Raw genomic sequence first — 8,297 nt, 5'->3', positions numbered from 1 at the left:
GCTGAAGAACTCAACAAAACAGAAGGCCTTAGAAAGCAGATGTAAATTGCAAACTCTGGGTGCCTGGTGGCTCAGTTGGTTGAGCTTCTGACTTTTGATTTCGGCTCAGGTCATGATGATCCCAGGGTTGTGGGATTCAGCCCTATGTTTGGCTCCATGCTGAGCACAGAGCTTGCTTAAGATTCTTTCTTTCCTCTCCCCTGCTCATGCACTTACCTGCTCGCTCTCTCAAAAAAAAAAATTACAAATTCAAATTTCTTGGAACTTTGTGGGAATTGTCTTAGGTTTAGGTCAGGGCTAAGCTGAAGGTGATGTGCTGCTTATAGTCTAAGAGAACTACCAACCTACGACCATTTTAAAAGGCTTTTGGTGACAAGGGTGGTATGAATTCCAGCCCCAAACTTTCATAAGGACAGGCTTTTGATCAGAAATTCTCAGGGGAAAATTTTGTTTTTCTTTTAGTTTCATTCTGAACTAAAATCAGAGATCTTCAGGCAAGTAACAGTCCGTGGCACGTATGCCCGTTTCCCGTGGGGAGCAAGATCTGATGACACCCATTAAATTTTCTATCATTTGAAGGTTCTGGATATTCGTAAAGATTTCCACTGTACTCTGACATTCCGCTTCAGTCTAACTTTGTCTACTATCTCTGGGGTCCATTTGGCCAGAATTAACAGGGGCTCCAAGGCAAAGTCTGGCTCCAACTCACTTCGGATTCACACTCTCTCATTGCTTCTGCCTCTGAGGGATTTCCTCCCATTCGTGCCAGCTCAGCCTTGATGTAAAAACATGCTTTTAATAGTTTCCCCAGCATCTCAGGGATTTTTGACTTGGCAGATTTCTCCAGAATCTACTCTTCCATGTTGCTGGAAACATGGTGCTCACTTTCCTCTCGTTTTCCAACAGTCTCCCAGAATCCTCACTCAACCTGTTACCTCTTCCTAGACTCATCTTCCTCACCTTCTCCATTTGCTAAATCTTACTGTGGTCGGCAGGATTCCAAGATGGTTCCCAAAGCACTCGTGATGGATGCACTTTCTCCCAGTTATTCAATGAACACTAATGTTGCCGTGAAGACATTTTTCAGAGGCCATTAATGTCCTAAATCAGTTGATCATATAATAAGGAAATTATCTGGGTGAGTGGGTCTGACTTAATCACATGACGTTTTTGAAAGCAGAAAGTTTTGTCTATCGGTAGTAGATGAAAAAGTCAGATAGCTGTGCTCTGGCTGGCCCGGAAGAATGTCTAATATCTGTGTTAAGAACTTTCTGTGGAGTCACATGGCAGGAAACTATGGGCAGTCCCAAGAAGCTGAGGGTGGTGATTTCGGGCCAACAGCTTGCAAAAAACCCCAAGGACCTCAATCCTCTAACTGCCAGGAAAGAAATTCTGCCACTAACCAATGAGCTTGAGTGAACACTCTGAGCCCACTTGAGAACCACAAGCCTGGCCAACACCTTAATTTCTGTCACGTGAGACCCTAAGCAGAGAATTCAGTTACACTGTACCTGGACTTAAACTGTGAGGTAATAAATTGGATGCTTTGATCTGCTAAATTTGTTACACAGCAATAGAAAACAAATATAGCCCCAAACTAATATACCCACCTTATACTTCAAAGCCAAATTTAATTTTCACCCTTCAAGATGTATCCTTGAACTCTGAGGCCGGTCCAGCCGTTGCCCCTCCTTCCCCCCCGCCATGCTCTCATGACTCCTTGTTAATAGTCTTTCTGTTATAACTCATCGTGTTACTGGTTTTGCTTGTTCATCTGTTTTAAAGCGTCTTTCTTTCCGGTTAGAGCATCTGACCTTTAGAGGAAGGACCGTATCTTAGGTGAACTCCAGTATCTGATGGCCGGGGTTCAAATTCCGGCTTTGCTACTTCTTAGCCAAGAGAACTTTGACTATTTCATGTCCCTAAGTTTCTCCAAGCCTCAACTTCCTCATGTAAGATACAGGGATAAGAAGACCTTACCTCAACGGGCTGTCGTGAAGATAAAATGAAGTAATTTTTGTACAGCACTTCACACAATACCAGGCACGTAACAGGCCTTTGGCACGTGTTTGTACAATGAATACACGGGTGAAGGAAGGATGAATGATGGTCTGTGGATGTGCCTGAATATGTGTCCCCGTGGAACTGTTTCCTCAACCTAAGCCACCCTCTGTCAACAGACAGCCGTCCCCTGATGTTTCCCTTCTTTGTTTGTTTTACTCCCGCTTTTCCCGTGATTGCTCACAGGAAACATTCCTAGAAAAACCTCAAGGGATTGACTTCCTTTGTGCTTGAGGGAAGCAGCCGGTCTGGTCTGCGCCTCTTTTGGCCACAGCTGCGCTCCAGCCCCTGGGGACCTGGGGAGGGACGACATCTCAGAAGGATGAGGATTGGAGCCAAACAGCAGGTGAAGCGCACCAGGGGAAAAATAAAAAGACAATACCTGGGCGGGAACTGCCCCCCCAACCAGATGCTGGTTAGAGGAATAGGGATCCCTGACCCCGCCCAGCCTCACACACAGCCTCACACACAGCCTCAGTCTTGGCCGCTACAGCTGCCCTCTCTCCTTTCTTTCTGGCCACCTACAAAATAGTCCCATCGGCATCACCCCTTACAGCTTCGAAGATGCCAGGCCCTAGGGAAGGCACAGCTTCTGCCTCGGTGTCAGATGAGAGCCATTTGGCAGGCGAAAAGAAACAGGCCATCTGGAAAAGCCTCTGAGACCTCAGTAATTTGAACCAATGACTCCCTTCAGTTGTATTTATTGTAAAAAACAACATTATAACAACATGAAAGGACATCTCTTACAAAGGAAAAAAAGATTACTCATGTTCTTGCTACCCTAACGCCACAACTGTTTTCTTTTTCCAAGATCTCTTCTCGTTTTTTTTTTTTGTTTGTTTGTTTTTGGCCACATAATAGAAGTTTGTATACAATCTGTGTCCCCTTTTTTGTTTTCACTTAATGTGATAACTCAAGCCTTTTCTAGTGCTTACCTAAATCTAGTGTTGGTCTCTCTCAATCTTTCTCTCTCAGCTGCAAATATTCCAATGACTCTGACGGAGGCATAATTAATGACTCCTTAGCCCTTGGAGATTCTTGCTCATCCCCTTGAATCTTTGAGATTGGCTGTTGGCAAAACTGTCAATGAAAGGAAGTTTGTTTTCCGGGCCCACCTGCCTCCCTTACAGATCTTCCTTCCCTGCTAGCCCAATCTTAGCCCAAGACTTCTCTTCCCATATGCTGATGCCAACCTGCTCTCTAAGCCTGTGCCCCTATTCAAGGGCTATTCAAAAATAATGTCATTCTATATTTTCCTTAAAAGAAGTGCAATATATGCTCAAGTTGTCCAATTTGAGAAATACAGAAAAGCAAAAGAAAGTTAAAACCCACTATCACTTTGCTACTCAAGATCAGAAGCCACTGTTCGCTATTGCTCTCTAAAGTAGTGTTGGCACTTTTGACCCCACTTGTCTGTGCGAGGTCCCTTCCCCCCAGGCCCTGCTCTGTCTTCCAGCTTCACTTCAGAAGCTAATGGTATATTGATGACATGATGAAAAAGTTTATTCATGAATGAATAAACCCTAGAAAGTATATTACCCTGAGGCCCTAGGCACCCATTTAGGTAAAAATATTCACAAACAGGTGTACCATGCATCAAGGGGGCACCTGATAGGGGTGCCTGGGTGGCTCGGTCGGTTAAGCATCCGACTTCAGCTCAGGTCATGATCTCGCGGTTCATGGGTTTGAGCCCCACGTCGGGCTCTGTGCTGACAGCTAGCTCAGAGCCTGGAGCCTGCTTCTGATTCTGTGTCTTCTTCTCTCTCTGACCCTCCCCTGCTCATGCTGTCTGTCTCTCTCTCTCTCAAAAAAATAAATAAAACATTAAAAAGAATTTTTAAAAAGTGGGGCACCTGATGTTGGCTAGTTTAACCCACAGGAGACTTCACTGGCTCGGTAAACTGGAGTATATAGAGGTAGGATGAGCTGCAGGGCTGGTTTGATCTAGTAGCTCAAAAATGTCCTAAAGGGAATGGCTTCTTTCTTTCTTTCTTTTTTAAAATGTTTTATTTATTTCTAGGAGAGAGAGAGAGAGAGACAGCATGAGCAGGGGAGGGTCAGAGAGAGGGAGTCACAGACTCTGAAACAGGCTCCAGGCTCTGAGCTAGCTGTCAGCACAGAGCCCGACGTGGGGCTCGAACCCACGAACCGCGAGATCATGACCTAAGCGAAAGTCGGACGCTTAACCGACTAAGCCACCCAGGCATCCCGGGAATGGCTTCTTTCTTATCTCTCTCTCTGCTTCCCTTGGCATTAGTCTCTTCTAAGGTAAATTCTTCTTGTAGTCTAAAATGGCTGCCTTATCAGCAGCTACTAAAGCTACTTCCTACCTGATTCCTGTCTAGCAGGAGATGAGAGCATCTCTCTCCCACCGTCCAATAAATGCCTAAGATTTTCTCTGATTGGATCAGCCTGGTTCCTTGGCTGCCTATGAATCAATCCTAGGGGCAAGGAGGATGGGATGACTCTGGGTGGCTTGGACTACCAGGTCTCAAGCTCTAGTCTTAGGACCCTTTACACTACTAAAAAGTTACTGAGGAACCTAAAGAATCTTTTTAATGGAGGTTTAGTCTATTGATATTTGCCAAATTAGAAATTAAATTTGTTAAAGTTAATAAACTTTAAATAAAGTTTAAATAAAGTAAATAAAGTAAATAAATCATAAAGATAATAAAATTACGTTTCAACAACTTGATTAAAAAAAGAACTGTTTTAAAAAGTACTAATAACCAAAAAAAAAAAAAAAAAACCCAGAACAAAACACAACTATATTTTCCAAAACAAAAAGATGGTGAGAAAAATGGCTTTTTTTTTCTCTTTATTTTTAATTTGCAAGTCTCTTTAAGTCTGGTTTAATAGAAGACAGCTGGATTTTCATATCTGCTTCTGTATTCAATCTGTTGCAAATTGTTTTGGTTAAAGAACATGAAGAAAATCTGCCTCACATCAATATGTAATTAGAAAAGGGAGGAGTACTTTGATAGATCTTTTTTTGAAGTTTATTTTATTTATTTTGAGAGAGAGAGAGAATGTGCACGGGGTGGGGCAGAGAGAGGGAGAGAGAGAATCCCAAGCAGGCTCCATGTTGTCAGCACAGAGCCCCACGCAGGGCTCAATTTCACCACTGGTGAGATCGTGACCTGAGCCGAAACCAAGAGGTGGACGCTTAACTGAGCCACCCAGGTGCTCTGATAGCTTGTAAAGATAATTGTGGATATTCTTCTTTGGTACTATACCATAATTCTACAAGAGGTAATTCCTTAAAAGTCTGTTGCATTGTAAAATCTAAAACCTTATCTATAAACTTCTCATACTGGTAAATTAAAACCCATTGTCTGCCTTGCATTTAAAATTCATCTTTCACCCACATGTGATTTTGTAACATCATGCATTAGGCATTCGGAAAACACTGATTCACTGAGTAAATGCAGGTCTTGCAAACGTTGGCACATTATACATGATCCAATATCCCTAAGTCACATCTGTTAACATCACCGTTCGTCACACCAGAAAAGTCCTTAAATATTGAGAAGCTGTCTCATGGTGATAAGTTTTCCAAAATTCTAAATTTCTTTTGAAGGTGGGAATTTTTTCATCACTGGCCCAACAAATAGTCCATTGCTTTCCTTGAAGAGACAGGCTCACTTAACTGATTGTCAAGGAAATGTCTACCAAATAATCGAGTTGAAATAACCGTCATTTGCAGCTGCTTTCTCAAGTGAAAATAGTGCTGCATGAAAGAAACCCCCAAACCAGCCAGCTCAGCTTGCAGCAGCACACGTGGTCTCCCTCGGATAACCACCATGCTCTGGTTTGCAGTGGAAGGGTTTTATGTGCCTTTTCCATTTTGGTATATAAAATATTAAAAAGATATGTGCTCAAGGGTAGAGATTTCATAAATTTAGTAATATTACTGTTCCACCAAGACCATTCTTAAATGAAACTGCATTTTCTTAATTAAAAGTTTTTTTTTTTTACTGTTACTGTGGTGATGAAGGTTTTGCACACCTTTGCCTTTACACCATCAATGTGAAAGGCAAATTATTATTAGATAATTGTGAAATAATTTTGACTTCAGAGATTCCCTGAAAGGTCCTCAGGGGCCCCTAGGGGTCCGTGGACCACAGTTTGAGAACTGCTGACCTAGACCAATCAGAGCCCGCTCATAGAGCTAAGAGTGGGGCAATCTCATGGGGCGCCTGGGTGGCTTAGTCGGTTAAGCGTCCGACTTTCGCTTAGGTCATGATCTCGCGGTTCGTGGGTTCGGGCCCCGGGTCGGGCTCAGTGCTGACTGCCAGCTCAGAGCCTGGAGCCTGTTTCAGAGTCTGTGACTCCCTCTCTCTCTGACCCTCCCCTGCTCACGCTGTCTCTCTCTCTCTCTCCTAGACATAAATAAAACATTAAAAAAAATTAAAAAAAAAAAAGAGTGGGGCAATCTTTTTTTTATTTTTTTATTTTTAAAAAAATTTTTTAATGTTTTATTTATTTCTAGGAGAGAGAGACACAGCGTGAGCAGGGGAGGGTCAGAGAGAGAGAGGGAGTCACAGACTGAAACAGGCTCCAGGCTCTGAGCTGGCAGTCAGCACAGAGCCCGACACGGGGCCCGAACCCACGAACCGCGAGATCATGACCTAAGCGAAAGTCGGACGCTTAACCGACTAAGCCACCCAGGTGCCCCAAGAGTGGGGCAATCTTACCTAAATCACATGTTGCATCAGAGAAGGGGAGAGCAGAATGAATGTTGGGGTAACCACAATGCCTGCTCTTAGAATGACCTAAGAAATGAACATAAGGAACTAAAGAATTATAAAAACGTGGTAGCTGTCCCGGATTTACAGTTTGGCCACTTTGCTAGTCAGGGTCCTGAGCTTTTCTGAGACCAGCCACTGACTTGAAGAGACTCCAGGTCAGGCTTTGAGCTCCTCATCTACGGTTTGAGGATCTGTCTCAATCCAGAACAGTAGCTGAGGATGGCTCTGCAGCTAGTTAAAAGGATGTTTTAGGGCAGGATTTATCTCGTCCTACAAGTCAGCTTCTTTTCCCACCAAATGTGAATGGGGTGAATGAGGCAGTGGGTGCAGGGTAAGCTTACCAGCCGTCTGTTGAGGCTGAAATAGGAGGCAGTTTCAAGCTCCTCTTCCTTGTCACACCCACCTAGCACCCACTCTTCCAAGCTGGGATACAGCTAATCCTTACATCAGCCGTAATGGTTTCACAGCATTTTACAGACGAGGAGTACCAGGAAGAAAGAGAAAGAGCAGCTGAGGCAAAGAGAGGTAAAGTGTCTGATCGAGCAGGCTAGCCTTGGGCAGGTCTCCAAGAGAGAAGTGGTGAGGTGCTCAGCATTCTCCCTGCAGCTGTCACTGACCCCAGCAGCTGCTCCGCCTGGCCAGCCTTGGCCAATCCACTGGATTTAGATCTCCCAGTGACAGCTTTTCCTCTAATATTTTCAAAACACTCCAATATTCTCACCTTAGAATAACTTGGAAACATTTTTTATGGCAACATCCCTTCGGAAAGTATGACAACAGAGTCCTCCCCTGCTCCCCCTGCCCCCCCCTCCCCGGTTTCTTTTTCAAGATTTTCCTCTTGACCTTTATTACCCAGATATAACTTTTTTTTTTAGCACCCCTGCCCCCACCGGGAAAAGAACACACTGCCAAACTCTGATGCTCTGCAACCCCTGTACAAAAAAGATCGACAGAACTCTAAGGTTTCACAAATATATTTGGTTCAGTGTCTAAGGTCTTCCTTTATAAACTAGAATCGGTATCACAGGCACATGACCACAATGCACTGCATCCGTAACCTGAAAGGGAATTCTGAAAGCTGACCAATTTCACTGAGTTCACTGAGTTCACTGAGGAGTCCACAAGTCCCAAGGCGCAGAAATGTTGCAGACGCATTATACATCCTCGGGTGTGTTAAAGAAACAACATACCAGCGCCTTAAACTCTTTTTAATTCTTGAATTTGGGGATTCACTAATATTTATGCTTTAAAAATCTGTATGACATTTCTTCTCCAGATTCCAGGGAGACCCCCGAGGTATGGAAAGGGACTCTCCAAACCGGGTTCTGATCCTTGCTGTGCCACCAAATGTCCCGATGACTTACTTACGTACCTCACGTAATGTTCTCTGGGCCTCAATTACCCGTCTGTGATACTGATGGGTAATCAGCACTATCTCCCTTTTCTCGGACACGTGAAACAACATAAAGATGTTCTGCAAGTAGC

This window comes from Hyaena hyaena, unplaced genomic scaffold, assembly GCF_003009895.1.
Source record: "Hyaena hyaena isolate Hyena2069 unplaced genomic scaffold, ASM300989v1 scaffold_421, whole genome shotgun sequence".
Classification (NCBI taxonomy): Eukaryota; Metazoa; Chordata; class Mammalia; order Carnivora; family Hyaenidae; genus Hyaena; species Hyaena hyaena.
Note: the sequence above shows the minus strand (reverse complement) of the source record.